The following is a 15,452-nucleotide window of genomic DNA, read 5'->3' on the forward strand; positions in this document are numbered from 1 at the left end:
TTTCCAGATTCGTGCCTTCAATCTTCGTTTCCATAGATCTAAGTTTGGGATTTGTTTGTAGAACCCAGAAATTTTTAGGAAAATCTGAAACGATTCTCCACAGATTCTGTGTATTTTTAGGCTTTAGCTGAGGTCCCTAAAACCCTCCAAAACACTTCCTTTTGAAATCCAACTCCTCCAGTCAAGCCGATATCACGGGTATGTGGAAGCATAATGTAGACACCCCGACCAAGTTAGAGCACTTTAGGCGAGAGTTTCGCATCCCAGCCGACGTTCATCTGAGGTTGGCTGGGGAGGATGACTTTATCATGCCCACAACTGATTCTATGCCCTTCTCTGTTGTAGCTTTTATCGAGTGCGGTCTTAGGCTCCCCCTTAATATCCTCTTTCGTGAGATAATCCATTACTATAAGTTGAACCCAATGCAGCTTACCATCAATTCCTATCGAGTCATAAATGGTATAATAGCATTAGCCAAACAAGAAAATGATAGGGTCACCTTAACCGACATCCAATACTGCTACACCATGTGTGGCCTTAAAAACGAGAAAGACTATATTCACTACCTCAAACCAAGGTCTACAGAGTACAAAATTGTTGCCGACCTCCCAGACTCCAACAAGGGAGTTGGGGATGATTACTTCATTACCTCGGGGAACTGGGAGTTCACTCCATATGAGAACCTCCACCTCTACCCTCTTCCTCGAATAGTTTTTGTAGGGGGTAATGGTAAGAGCCCAGTATTTATACTTATTTCGTTTTTAAAGTCTTCAATACTTTGTTTGTTCTAATGTTTGTTTTTCTTGCAGCTCTTCCTCAGCCAGAAAAAGGCTTCTGAAAGTCTTTTTTCCCCAGTAAGGGTTTGAAGAAGCTTTTGGATTTGCCAGTCCACAAGCGCAGAGCCCCTTTGGTCCTCAATTTCATCCCAACCTACAAATCAATACTCCCCAACGTCCCAAAGAGGAAGAAAAGCCAATCTCTCCCTTCTGCCATAACTCCACCAACAGCTTCTTCATCTCGGCTGAATCAGGGTTCAACCTCAAATCCAGCAGAGCAACCATCTACCTTGGCTCCACAGTTGATCTCGCTATCTCAACGCCGTCGACGACGCCGAATAGTTTTTGCCACTGAGATGGGCCACCAGAAAGCAGTTGCTGAGGACCTCTTGGCCAACATCCCGGCCACTGTTGACGTTGAACCAGCACCATCTCAGCCAAAGCCGAAACAAAAAAGGATAAAGAAAACTCAGCCAAAGGCAACGGTGACTCAGATTGATACTGAAGACACCTTGCCAATTTCTAAATTGGCTGAGAATGATAAGGCCCTATCTGCCGCCGAGAAGAGGCCTGCTGAGGCCCAACCATTTGAGTCCACAAGATCAAGAGGCCGAGATCGTCTTCTGCAACAGCTTCGGGCTCCATGAAGTCTGACTCCCCCTGGGCCCCCCAAATCACTCTGGAGGACAAGCCAGTTAGAGCTGGCAATAGTGCCGACGACGTTAATGTCGGCATTGCTCTTAGCACAGCTTGGCTCCTTCCTGGAGATCTCGACCGAAACGCCGAGATGAACGAGTATGAAAACTTTGCTCTGATGCTCCAGCATTCTGTTCAAGTAAGTCTTCACACTTAGTATCTTTCTTTCCTTTTTTATACTTTAGAAAATTTTCTAATAACTTCTGCTCTGCCCATTTTTGTTCAGGCAATCCAGCACGCCCACTCATTCTCAATGCAATCTTTTGAGACAAGGAAGGCATTGACCGACAAGACTAGGAAGGTTACTAGTCTGCAGAAGACCAATAAAAACTTGCAATCAAAAATGGAGACTTTGGCAGACCAGGCCAAGGCTACTGTCAAAGCCAAAGATGATGCCGAAGAAAAAGCAGATGCCGCTGAGGCCATAAACAAGGTCCTTAAGGCCTAGAAGAAAGAGGCCGAAGATAAGACAGCCGAGGCCCAAAAAGAACTCCAAGACGCCTTGGCCACCAAAGATGCTGAGCTCAAGGCCGCCGATGAGAAGGGATACAATGAGAGGGTGGCCAATGTCACGGCGGACTATGAGAAACAGGTGAAGCAGGCATGCAACAAGGGTTTCACCCTTGGTTGGATGACTTTACTGAAAAAGCTCGAAATCCCCAAGGACTTCCCCCTTAGGAACACTGACGTCCTCGCCCTGCCATTCCCTCCAACGCCAAGCCAATCCGACGACGATTTTGAGTCTGATGAGGAAGCTTTGGTGAGGAAGTCAAAAGAAGCTGCTGGGGCCAAGTCCCCTACTCCAAATGAGCAAGTCCTGGATTTGACTCAAGATGAGGAGGGTGAGGAAGTTTCCAAGGATGCTACTCCTGAGAAGGCATCATCGGACGTGTCTCTCGCCAACAAGAGCCTCGATCAAACCCTTCAAGAAATAGATGCCGAGCTCGCGGCTGAGAAGGCTGCCGAGATGTCCTCCCAGCAGTCTTCTGAACTTCAAACCCAACCATCTGGTGTTACCGAAGAGTCTTAATTTTGATGTCCTTTTCCTTTGAATTTTGTACTTTTGTTTTTCTTTTTTTTGGAATAATTGTAAGTTTTGGCTGACATGTCATATTTTAAATGTTAATACAACTTTCTTTCCTGAATGTTTGTATCTTTGTCTTCTCTTTACTGCTCTTGTATGATTCTATACTTAGAATATTTTGCATATCTTCAATACACACTTTAACTGTGTAATTTTCTCGGGGTGAAATACCTTGGCTATACCCACCAACGGTTTACATCAGCAAGTACATAAGTACTCAGTTTAATACAACCTTCGCCTTAACTTGTAAATTTTTCACAAATTTCAACAAGTGTTAGACATAACCTTAATTTAACTTCAACTTGTAAATTTTTCTCAAATTTCAACAAGTGTTAGACATAACCTTAGTTTAATTTCAACTTGTAAATTTTTCTGAAATTTCAACAAGTGTTAAACATGATCTCGGTCTAACTTCAACTTGTAAATTTTTCTTAAATTTCAACAAGTGTTAAACATGATCTCGGTCTAACTTCAACTTGTAAATTTTTCTGAATTAGACATAACCTTAGTTTAACTTCAACTTGTAAATTTTTTGCAAATTTCAACAAGTGTTAAACATGATCTCGGTCTAACTTCAACTTGTAATTTTTTCTCAAATTTTAACAAGTGTTAAACATAACCTTAGTTTAACTTCAACATGTAAATTTTTCTCAAATTTCAACAAGTGTTAAACATGATCTCGGTCTAACTTCAACTTGTAAATTTTTTTCAAATTTTAACAAGTGTTAAACATGATCTCGATTTAACTTCAACTTGTAAATTTTTCACAAATTTCAACAAGTGTTAAACATGATCTCGGTTTAACTTTAACTTGTAAATTTTTCACAAATTTCAGCAAGTGTTAAACATGATTTCGGTCTAACTTCAACTTGTAAATTTTTTACAAATGTCAACAAGTGTTAGACTGATTTTAGCTTGTATATTCTACCTTGCCAGGAACCATTTTCCAACTTTCTGCCCCCTTATGTGAACTTAAGTTCCACTTGAGTTCTCATTATGCATGTATTCTAAAAACATCATCAACTATCTTATCAGTCACAAGTGTGAAAAATCAAGCTAGAATTTTATTTATTACTCCGGCTAATAACAAAGAACATGATAATCTAACGATAGAAAAATTTCAAATTGCAAGTATTCCAAGGCCTTGGCAACTCTTTGCCTTCATTATCTTCAAGCCGATATGCCCCAATGCCCAACACCGAGGTGATTTTATAGGGTCCCTCCCAATTCGGGCCAGGCTTTCCTTCTCTAGGATCCGTCTTGTTGCCGACGACTTTTCTCAAGACGAGGTCACCGATTTGAAACTCCATTGGGTTGACCTTTTTATTATAAGCCCTGGCAAGCTGCTGTTGGTATGCCGCCAGCTGAATTGCAACTCTTTCCTTTCTTTCTTCTAGCAGATCCAGATCTCGGGCTAATAATACATCATTAGTCCCATTCTCTACTCCTTGGGTTTTGATTCCTAGGATGCCGATTTCTAGGGGAATGACTGCTTCTATGCCATAAGCCATAGCAAATGAGGATTTCCCAGTTGATCTTCTCGACGTAGTTTGATATGCCCAGAGTACACTTGGCAGTTCATCTACCAACTTTCCTTTTGCTGCCTATAGCCTCTTCTTTATCCCATCCAAGATAACTTTGTTGGATGCTTCTGCTTGTCCATTGCTTTGAGGAAAGCTTGGGGTTGAAAAGTAATTCTTGATTTTGAACTTTGCACAGAAGCTCTTGATTAGCTTACTGTCAAATTGTGTTCCATTGTCTGCAACTATTGCTCTTGGGATCCCAAACCTTGTGATTATGTTCTTCCATATGAAGCTCTTCACATCCACGTCTCGAATCTTGGCTAGGGGCTCAGTTTCTATCCACTTGGTGAAGTAATCTGTTACTACCAGCAGGTACTTCATATGCCCAGTTGCTTGGGGCAGTTGGCCAACAAGATCCATGCCCTATTGGGCAAACGGCCAAGGATTGGATATTGGGTTTAGGTCTGCTGTTGGTTGGTGTATAAGAGGTGCAAACCTTTGATGCTTTTCACATTTCTTAACATAGGCTTCTACATCTTTCTAAATGTAGAGCCACCAATACCCCTGGGTAATAGCCCTATGAGCAAGTGATCTGCCCCTAGCGTGGCTTCTACATATTCCTTCATGTATTTCGTATAGAAAATCTTCGACTTGTGAAGAATGTACACACCTTAAAAGGGGTCCAGTGAAGGATCTTCTGTAGAGATGTCCCTCTGCTGTAAGACTGAATCTTGCTAACTTCAATCGATCTTGTGTGCCTCCTTGTGATCGTCTGGTAGTTTTCCTTCTTTCAGGAATGCTATTATTGCATCCATCCAGCTTGGTCTCATGTCCACACACATTGCTTCACGCTCTGTGATCAGTGGTTCAGTGCTTGGGCCCGACAAGTAGTCGACCATTATCGTCCTTACTTTTTCAGGTTGTATTGCACTAGCCAGGTTGGCCAGTGCATCAGCGTGACTGTTATCATCTCGGCTAACCAAATGCAGTCGGTAATTCTGAAACAAGGCCACCAACCTGCTGACCTCCTTTGGGTAGGCCGATATCCTATCATCTCAGGCTGCAAACTCGCCTGTTGTCTGGTTGACTATGAGTTGAGAGTCACAGAAGACTATCACCTCATCTGCTTCTACTATTGCTGCCAATTTCAGTCTTGCAATCAGTGCTTCATACTCTGCTTTATTGACTGTTCTAATATCTGTCCATCTGGAGATACCAGTACTACTCCTGTCCCCATTCCTTGTCGGTTTAAACTCCTATCGACAAACAGTCGAAAGGAATCGCCGATGTAAATACTGCAGGGTCTTATTTTTTCTTCCTTCCTTTATTCCATTGCCCTCGACTGGGATCTTCCTTGCTCGCTTGGACATCGTTCACCTCGGCTCAACGGAGCCCGATGTACGATGGATTCTGGCGTGAACTTGGCCACGAAGTTGGCTAAAACTTGGCCTTTGATTGCTGTTCTAGGTCTAAACTCCAGGTCGTATTGGCCCAAGGCCACTGCCCATCTGGCTATTCTGCTTGTCAAATCTCCTTGCTGCAACAGGGACTTCAAAGGGTGTTCAGTTAGCACCACAATTTTATGGGTTTTAAAGTAATGGTTCAGCTTCTTTGAAGCAATTACTAACGCCAGTGTCAACTTCTCTAGGGGTAAATACCTGGTTTCTGCATCAACCAGGGTTTTGCTTACATAGTAAACAGCCATTTGTTTCCCTTTTTCTTCTCGGATTCCACTGCACTTACTGCATGTTCCGAAACTACCAAGTACAGGAACAGTTCCTCTCCAGGTTCTGGATTTGAAAGAACTGAAGCTGTGGTCAAATACTTCTTCAAGTCGGCCACGGCGGCTTCGCACTCCTCGCTCCATAAGAAGTCTGTTGCTTTCTTTACTAAGTTGAAGAAAGGTTTGCACTTGTTTGAGCTTCTATTTATGAACCTATTTAGGGCTGCAGCCCTTCCAGTCAGCATCTGTACCTGTTTTGCCGACGTCGGGCTCTTCAACTCTAGGATGGCTTTGATCTGATCTGGGCTGGCCTCAATGCCCCTTCTGGTCACCAGGTATCCCAAGAACTTACTAGATCCAACTCCAAATGCACACTTTGACGCATTGAGTCGGAGCCAGTATGTTTTAAGGATATCAAAGACTGCTTTTAGGTCGGCCAGATGACCTTCAGGTTCTTTGGTCGTTACGACCATGTCGTCGATGTAAACTTCCACTGTTTGGCCAATCAAGTGTCTGAACATCCTGGTTACCAATCTCTGGTAAGTTGCTCCTGTGTTTTTCAACCCAAAAGGCATTACTCTATAGCAATACAGCCCTTTTGGGGTGATAAACGCGGTCTTCTCCTCATCTGAGGGGTACATGGCTATTTGATGGTATCCCCTGTAAGCATCTAGGAAGCTCATCCTTTTATGCCCTGAAGTGGCATCTACCAGTTGGTCTATCTTGTGTAATGGGAAACTGTCTTTGGGACATGCCTTGTTTAAGCTGGTAAAGTCCACGCAGACCCTCTACTTATCATTTTTTTTCTTTACCACCACTGTATTTGATAGCCATGTCGGGTAATTTACCTCTCGAATGGCTCTGGCCTCCAAAAGTCTGTCTACTTCCTCTTCCACTATTTCAACGCGCATCAGTGTCAGTCTTCTTGCTCGTTGGATTACTGGTTTGGCCGACCTGTCTACGTTCAGTTTATGGCAAGTGACCTTGGGGTCAATGCCAGGCATTTCGTAAGGCGTCCAGGCAAACACCTCAATATTTGCTCTTAGAAAAGCCTCCAACTCCTTTTTCTCTTCTTCGGCTAAGCCCGAGCCGAGAAGGAAGAAGTGTTCTTCATCCCCCTGCTGGACGAGGATTTTCTTCAATGCTTCTTCACTCTTCTCAGCTGGCTCCTTGCCGACATCATTTAGGACCTCCACGTCCTCATCTTCGATCTCAGCCCTCTCTAGTTCTCGTATGCTGTAGGTGGACTTTATTACTACCATGGTGCAGTTCTTTGCCTGCAGCTGATCTCATCTGACCTCCTCTATCCTATGCTCTATTGGGAACCGCAATAGTTGATGTAATGTTCAGGGAACGACCCTCATTGCATGCAACCATGGCCTTCCCAGGATAGCATTGTAAGGGGAGGGTGTGACGATTATGGTGAACTCTGTCATTATCTTCCTGGTGCCAGCCTGCACCTTCAAGCTTATTGCTCCTAGTGGCCACGTCGGCGTTCCATTGAACCCGACCATTTGGCCATTAGGTTGCTCCATATCGTCCGGGTAAAGGCCAAGTTCCTTGTAACACCGGACATACATGATGTCACAAGAGCTGCCTTGGTCGATTAGGATGCGCTTCACTTGGCACTCCCCAACCTAGAGGGATACTACCAAGGCATTGTTGTGTGGATGTTGGACCATCTCAAGGTCGGCTTCAGTAAAGCACACTACTGGTCTTTGGCACTCCTCGGCCAGATGTCGTTTTTCCTCGACCTGGTACACATGTTGTAAGTGATTTACCCTCTGGGTTTCCCCCCATATTTCGTTTTCATTGACCTTCGAGTGAATTACATTAATTACCCGAGATCCTTCTGCCTGTGGTTGATGTGCTGGGGAAGGCGGAGCTGCTGGTGCCTAAGGCAGTCTTGCCTGCTCTTTCCTTGTCTTGGCCTCATCTACAAGGTCCCTCAAATGGCCTTGCCTTACCAGGTCTTCCAGGTGTGCCTTCAGGGCTCTGCAACCCTGAGTCATATGCCCATCCTCATTATGGTAAGTACAATGTTTACCAAGGCTTCTTCCCATAAATTCTCCTGGCACCCTAGCTAGTGCTCTGAAATAGGACTGCTATCGGATTTTATCCAAGACTTTGTGAATTGGGATTCGGAACACAGTTGTGACTGCCTGTGCAGTCCTCAGTCCTATCTCTTGCTTGTTGGATCCGTTGTTACCTTGGCCTCACTTCGACGAGTCGTTTCCTTTCTCTTGCTTTGTCTCCTTAGTCCTTGACGTATCTTCTTCGGCTCTAGCATACTTCTCAATTCTGGCCATGAGCTCTTCTATACTTTTTGGCAATGTCTTTGCCAAAGACTTTCGTAGTGGACAGTCATTTTTTAGGCCGTTCTTGAAAGATACGACTGCCACCTCTTGATTGCACTCTGGTATTCAGTTGAACACTTCATAGTACCTTTTAGCGTAGGCCCTAAGGCCCTCATCCTTACTGATTCTCAGAGCCATCAAGGCGTCTACCCTTAATGGTTGTAGTTTGTTTGTCACGAACCTGGCCACGAACATCTCAGCCAGGCCTTCTCAGGTCTTCACACTTCCCTTTGGCAGTTTGTGAAACCAATCTGATGATCTCCCCGAAAGATGAGGGGAACACCTTGCAGAGCAACGGCTCGTTCCCAGTGTTTAGTGCCATCGAGTTCAGGTATAATCCGACGTGAAAGTTGGAGTCCTACTTTCCGTCGTATATCTGGAACCTCGGCATACTGAATCTTTTTGGAGCCTCAAATTTGTCCAACACTGCCAAGAATCTCAGCTTAACAGGGGAAGTTACCTCAGCGTCTTGTTGCTTCCTCTTGAGGTAATCTCTCAAGTCCTCCTTTGTCCGCCCAGGAGCTCGGCTATCTCCTGATTTCAATCTTTTTGGTGCACTACTTTCAGCTTCGTTGTGAGCCCTCTTTGACCTTTCTCCATTAGTTGTGTCGAAGCACAGCGCTTGCCTTTGAACATGCCAATGTTCTTTAGGGTCTGCCTCCTTGGTGCGATGTGTCCCTCAAGATTCTTCCCTCATCGACTCTCTTCCCTCGACCTCCCTTGAAGGCCGGTGAGAGTGTCTTTCACTCCTGGTGTGCTGGGGGGCTATAGGGATTATTTTCTGCCCTCTCTTCTGGGCATTGGCCGCTGGAATCGGCGTGTCCTGCAGCGGGAACGGTGGCTGCATGACGTTGTTTTGCATCATAAAATTGACGACCGATTGCAGGTCAGCCAATTTGTTTGCCATCTCTTTTACCTCTTCGTCCCGTCGCAGGCATCTATCTTTCCATACCTAGAGGTCATTCTCATTGTAATACCCGCTTCGGTCCGACTTATTTGGTACGTTGCTCTCCTGGCCGACGTCTTTCCTGCCATGATTGTGGTCCGATGTCTTCTCGTTGCAACCATCTTCCTTCATGTTAGGGTCAACATGTTTACCGTTCCTAGCAGGGATTTCGTCCATAACTTTTTCCTTCTGTCCGTCGCTGGCTATCTATCCTCCTTCGTTTCCCACAGACGGCGCTAAATTGTGTGAGTGAATTTCTAACCACACTACCAACTTAGTATTCAGCTGGAGAATACTGACAGAATAGATGGCGCCTGATTGACCTACAACAGAAAGAAAAGATTCCGGCGGTGGTTCGTCCACCCGGGGGCACTCCGACGATCAAGTCAGTTATCTTTCAAAGATAGATCAAGTGCTTAACTCACTGTTCTCAATATAAATTGCGTACCTTAAACCAATTGAGGGTGCCTCTTTTTTATAGCCAACTCAATCCTAATCCTAATAGAAGCTTACCTTTCAATGGACTTCAATTCAGTGCTTATCTTGGACTCTCCAATAGATAAAGATAAATCCCTAAGTGCTTTATCCCTATCCAGGCTGAGGGCCTTCCTTATTCTAAGACTCTTGTCCCTCATCCGCTTATCCCGGATTCTGATATCTTCGGAGATAACCTCGGCCTAGCCGAGATCACCTCGGCCTAGCCGAGATCACCTCGGCATCATGATCAGGACACGTGGCACCTCGACTAACACGTTGGCGTCACGTTAGCCACGTGTTGGTACTCAGAAAATATATCCCCACAAGATCTTTTCGCATAGATCATCTAAATAAAAAATAAATTGATCAAACAATTCCAAATATAAAATAATGAATGATTTATTATCAAAATTATGCTTTTCTTCTTTTTTTTTTTTTTTTTTTTTTTTTGGGTAAAAAATGTGGTATGATCATATACTTATGATTGATTGGATAGAGATTTAAAAATATTTTTTGATAAATCATGATTGAATCACTGCCTTTTGCAACCAAAAAATAAAAAATCACATAAAAGGAATATTATACCTATGAAGGGATTCATGAAAAATAATTTTTAAGGAGCGGTCAACTGTTTTCTTTTATTTATTATTTAATAAATATAAATGAATGCGTCCTACATGAGATACATTTTGGAGAAGATAGGGATAGATAAGGGTAGGGTTGCAAATGAATCGAACTGTTTATGAACAGATTCGATTCGACTCAGCTCGTTTATTCGAGTTTAAATAAGTTTGGCTCGTTAATTTTTATTTAAGTTATATAATAAATATATTATTTATAGGGAAAATTATACTAACACTCTCTATAGTTTGGGGCTTGTATCACTTTAATCCCTGACTTTTCAATTGTGACACATTTGACTATGAATTTTGAATCTTGTTCCAAATAAGGACAATTAACATACCATTGCTTAATTTCAAGGGCAAAATCGTCAATTTCATAAAATATAAACTAATTTGACAAAAATAAATGTCAAAAAAATATTTTAAAATTTTTAAAAATTATTTCTACCCACCAAAAATAAAATTATGTAAAAATGATAAAAATTAATAAAAATTACATGATTAATTTTTAAAAATTAATTTTACACAATAAATACACAATAAAATTAATTTGGTACAAAAAAGAAATAAATGTCTAAAAGATTTCTTAATTTTATATAATTTTATTTTTAGTAGTAGAAATAATTTGTAAAAATTCAAAAATAAATTTTTAACATTTATTTTTGTAAAATTAATTTATATTTATCAAATTGACAATTTTACCCTTGAAAAATCCAATAGAATCTTCAATTGTCCTTATTTGGAACATGATTCAAAATTCAAGGTCAAATGTGTCACAACTGAAAAGTCAGAGACTAAAATTACACAAGTTTCAAACTATAGGGACCATTAATGTAATTCACCTTTATTTATATATTAAATAATATAAATATATATATATATATATATATATATATGTAGATAATAGTATATATACATTATTTATATATTAAATAATATAAATAAATATTTTTTATTTAATAATATTAAAAAAATCTTATCGAGTAACTGTTGAATGTGTAGAACTCGTCGAGCACTATATATCTGTAAAAAATTACGTTGATCGGATATCGATAATTATATGCTCAAATCAATTTTGTATAAAAAAAATTGAACGGTGAACAAATTAACGATTGACAAAAAAATTATTTTGATCACATACCTATCGATATCCGATCAACTTAATTTTTTACAAATATATAGTACTTAACAAATTTTACATAATAACGGTTCGAATTATCAAAATAAAATCTATAATAAACCTTCACGAACCCAACAACTCTGTTCAGTCCGAGATCGGAATGTACACCAGCTGCTCCCTGATCCTATAAGGAATGGTGGTGTTGACCATTAGATCAGTATTTTTGTATTATTGTTGATACCGTGGCACGGTACACACGACGCATTGGAGAGATTGTCGGGCATGCTTGAGAGGGATGCAGCGTGGCTGCAGCCACTGCCGTCAGCGCAATCTGCCTCGTTCTTAATTATTCGAATGGTTTTATTTTTTAAAATATATTAAATAACATATTTTTACTAAAGTAAATTGGATATTAATAATCTTATAATTATATTAAATTTATATTTAGACTTATACTCAAAATTATACATACAGTTTATTTTTACAAATATAATTTTGATATGATCATAGGTTTATCGATATTTGATTAATTTAATTTTTTATAAAAATGCTTTATTCAACATACTTTAAAAATAAATGATTTAAATTATTAAAATAAAATTTAAAATAAACCTCATTAAACAGACAACAATGGTTGTTGTGTAAAGACACAACAATCACCACGCCTCCCTTTGAGAGACTTTTGTGAAATGAGTTATAGAGTATAAATTTAAAATTAACATGACATAGATGTTATCTAAAATAATTATAATTCATAGATCCATTTTTTTTAATGGGGCTGGCTTCTTTCCAGTCCGATTGGAGGGTGCTATTGGCCCGTGCAAGCTCATCATGGATTACGTTTCGATAATTCGAACAGTTCAATATATAGAACACGACGAGTACTATGTACTTGTAAAAAATCACTTTGATCGGATATCGATAGCTATCTCATCGGATCAGATTTATTTTTTTATTATACAAAACTGTTTTGATCACGTAGCTGTCGATATCCGATCAACATGATTTTTTGTAGGCATATAGTATTCGACGAGTTCTACATATTCAACGGTTCAGATTGTCGAAACGATACCCGTGATAGGCCCCCACGGGTCCAACAACACCTTCCAATCTGATCACAAATTAGAGAGAAGCCAGACCCTTTTTTAACACTTTCATGATATTTGTAGTATTTTTTTTTTTTTTTTGATTCTTGAATTTTGGAGGCTAAATAGGTTAAAAGCTGACTTTTAACTTGTAACTCTTGTTTTCAAAATGACCCTTGTAAGGGTAATTTATAAGTAAATTGGGCCGAGTTGGGTAATGGGCTGTCCTGTGGGCCACAGTAAGAAGCGCTGAGTAAAAGAGTCTTGTAGTTAGCTTGGTGCAAAAGAGCCTTGTAGTTAGCTCGGTCATCACGGTCAGAGCGGCAACAATTAGCTCGGTCATACCATTATGAGCCGAGGTATTTTGAGCCTTCCTCAGGACCTTGCTCTTGATTAGCTTGGTCCAAGCTTGCTATGGTTAGCACTGTCTCAACAGGCGAAACCGAGGTACAGGTAATGAAGGGAAAACCGAGCTAATTAGAGTTCGGTCATTTCTGCCAGTTTAGCATAGCTGTGATAGTTCAATCGTTTTGTCACACTACTGAGGTAGAACCATCTCACTTGATTTAAGCAGTGAGGGGGGTGTTGAACGATAAGCATTATCTTTCAGGAGTGTGATTCCTACGAGAACTCTACATGGAGGAGTAAGAGTGTGACACCCCAAATTTTTTTTTTTGAAACGTCATAAGATTTAAATAACAATAACTTGCTAGATAAAATTTTAACTACTAATTAGGAACTTTTAAGTTCTTACATAGTCAAAGTCCAACAACAAAATAAAACTACAAGTTCACACACAACGTCACAACATAGTTAAATCCTAATACGAGGGATAACATGATTTTATTTTGATAAAATCTTGACTCTAAGTTAGCCAAGGTTCGATATTGGCAACAGCTCCAATTTCAGCCTCAATCCCTTATTCGACATAATCTGGCATGAAACGCCAGGGCAACAAAATATATGCCATGAGTTTTGCAACACAGTAAGAAAACATAACCAACCTACCATTCCTTTTGAGAAAAATAATGAAATTATAAACACGAGATAAAAATATAATCGCAAACATAAATTACAACCATTAAAACAATTCAAATAACTTTAATAACTTAGGTGACCCTTGAAATCTCACCAGAGAGGTTTAACTTACCAACCACTAAGTCATGGCCACGGTTAATTTGGAACCCCCCCTTGGTCAAATATTCAAGAACTACCAAAGATGTTTACGCCCAGAGTTATATACCCAAGCCGTAACATCCGTGGTCTGCCCCAAGGGAACGGTCTGCCAGGGGTACATAACTTCCTTGCGTGCCACCCGCACATCCACCCTTATTCCAAAACCAAATACCGATTAGGGTTCAAATAATTCCCGTGCCATCTTAGGGTTCGCGACACAATTTACTTAAAATTATTAAAAACCAGGGCTCACCCTGAATACCCGGTATTAACCCTCTATCAGTAACTTATATATACCATTATTCATTTAGATTAATTCATAGATCAAACCCATAATCTAAAAATTTATCATGAAATTAGACTTCTCAAATGTCATCTTTTAGTTAGAAATTACCAGATTTGGCTTAGTATAGAATTTTAAATAAATTTTCAAATACATAGTAAAATTTGTCTCACAGTTTTAGATTTAGTTAAAAATTTGTATAAATTCGTAGAAAGCTCAAAAATTGTTGCCAAAAATTTCTGGATAAACTAGACATCATTATCAACAACTTTTTAGAGAAGTCATCTCAAAATTTTGAGTATAAAATTATCTAAAAATTCGGGTAAACATGTTGGCAGATTCAAAACAGATTATTCTCAACACAGTTTCAAATTTAGTTAAAAATTTGCATAAATTCGTAGAAGGCTAAAAAATTGTTTCCAAAATTTCTGGATAAATTAGACATCATTATCAACAACTTTGTAGAAGAAATCATCTCAAAATTTTGAGTATAAAATTATCTAAAAATTTGGGTAAACATGCTAGCAGATTCAAAACAGATTATTCTCAACACAGCTTCATATTTAGTTAAAAATTTGTATAAATTCGTAGAAAGCTCAAAAATTGTTTCTAAAACTTTTTTGATAAACTAGACATCATTATCAACAACTTTGTAGAAGAAATCGTCTCAAAATTTTGAGTATAAAATTATCTAAAAATTCGGGTAAACATGTTGATATATTCAAAACAGATTATTTATTTTCAATCTTCTTTTTAAACGTATAAACTACAGATGCAAGCTTATTTCTTACAATAATAACATGATTTTAAAACTATCAATATCTTCAAACACTTGATATACACATCACAAAATTTCTACACATATATATAAAATTTCTATTTATGAGTAGTCATTTTAATCATAATGACATAATCTGAAAACTCCGCTAATAAAAAGAGATGAAAGGGTCGAGAGGTTTTTCTTACTAAAATCTTCAATTAATGAATCCTTCACCAAATCTTGAACTCCTCTTCAATTCTTCATTTTCCCAAGCTATTTCCTTAGCCTTTCTTTACCATTTCCAGCATATAAATTCTAAGCTTTGAAATCTCTCTCTCTACAATGTCTCAACTCTTAAACCCATTTTTTTTTTTTTGGAAGTGCTCTCAGCATAATGCACAATACATACACCTCATTCTTCCATTACACACCACGTGTGCACATGGACACTAACACATTTCATTGAGGCTCCAGCGCATCACTCACATGCACACACACCCGCAGCAGATTTCTCAATACACCCACACCCATAAACACTCTCACTTCTAGACTCTTACATAATTCAATTTATATTTTTGCTTAATTTAATTGAGCAACACTTAATTTTAATAAATCTTGATTAACACATAATTAAATTAATCAAACATAATCACAAATCTCACATAATTTAATTGGTCTAATTTGACTTCCCAATTAATTTTGTTTAATTTATCATTCTGAATCAGATTTCAAATCAAACTCCCAAAAGGCTCCAAATATCAAATTAAACTTATTGAGCTCATCAATTTTGGTTTCTCAAACCTTTAAGGCCTTCAATTTCAGA

Source organism: Camellia sinensis, chromosome 14, assembly GCF_055761805.1.
Source record: "Camellia sinensis isolate YWXY chromosome 14, ASM5576180v1, whole genome shotgun sequence".
Classification (NCBI taxonomy): Eukaryota; Viridiplantae; Streptophyta; class Magnoliopsida; order Ericales; family Theaceae; genus Camellia; species Camellia sinensis.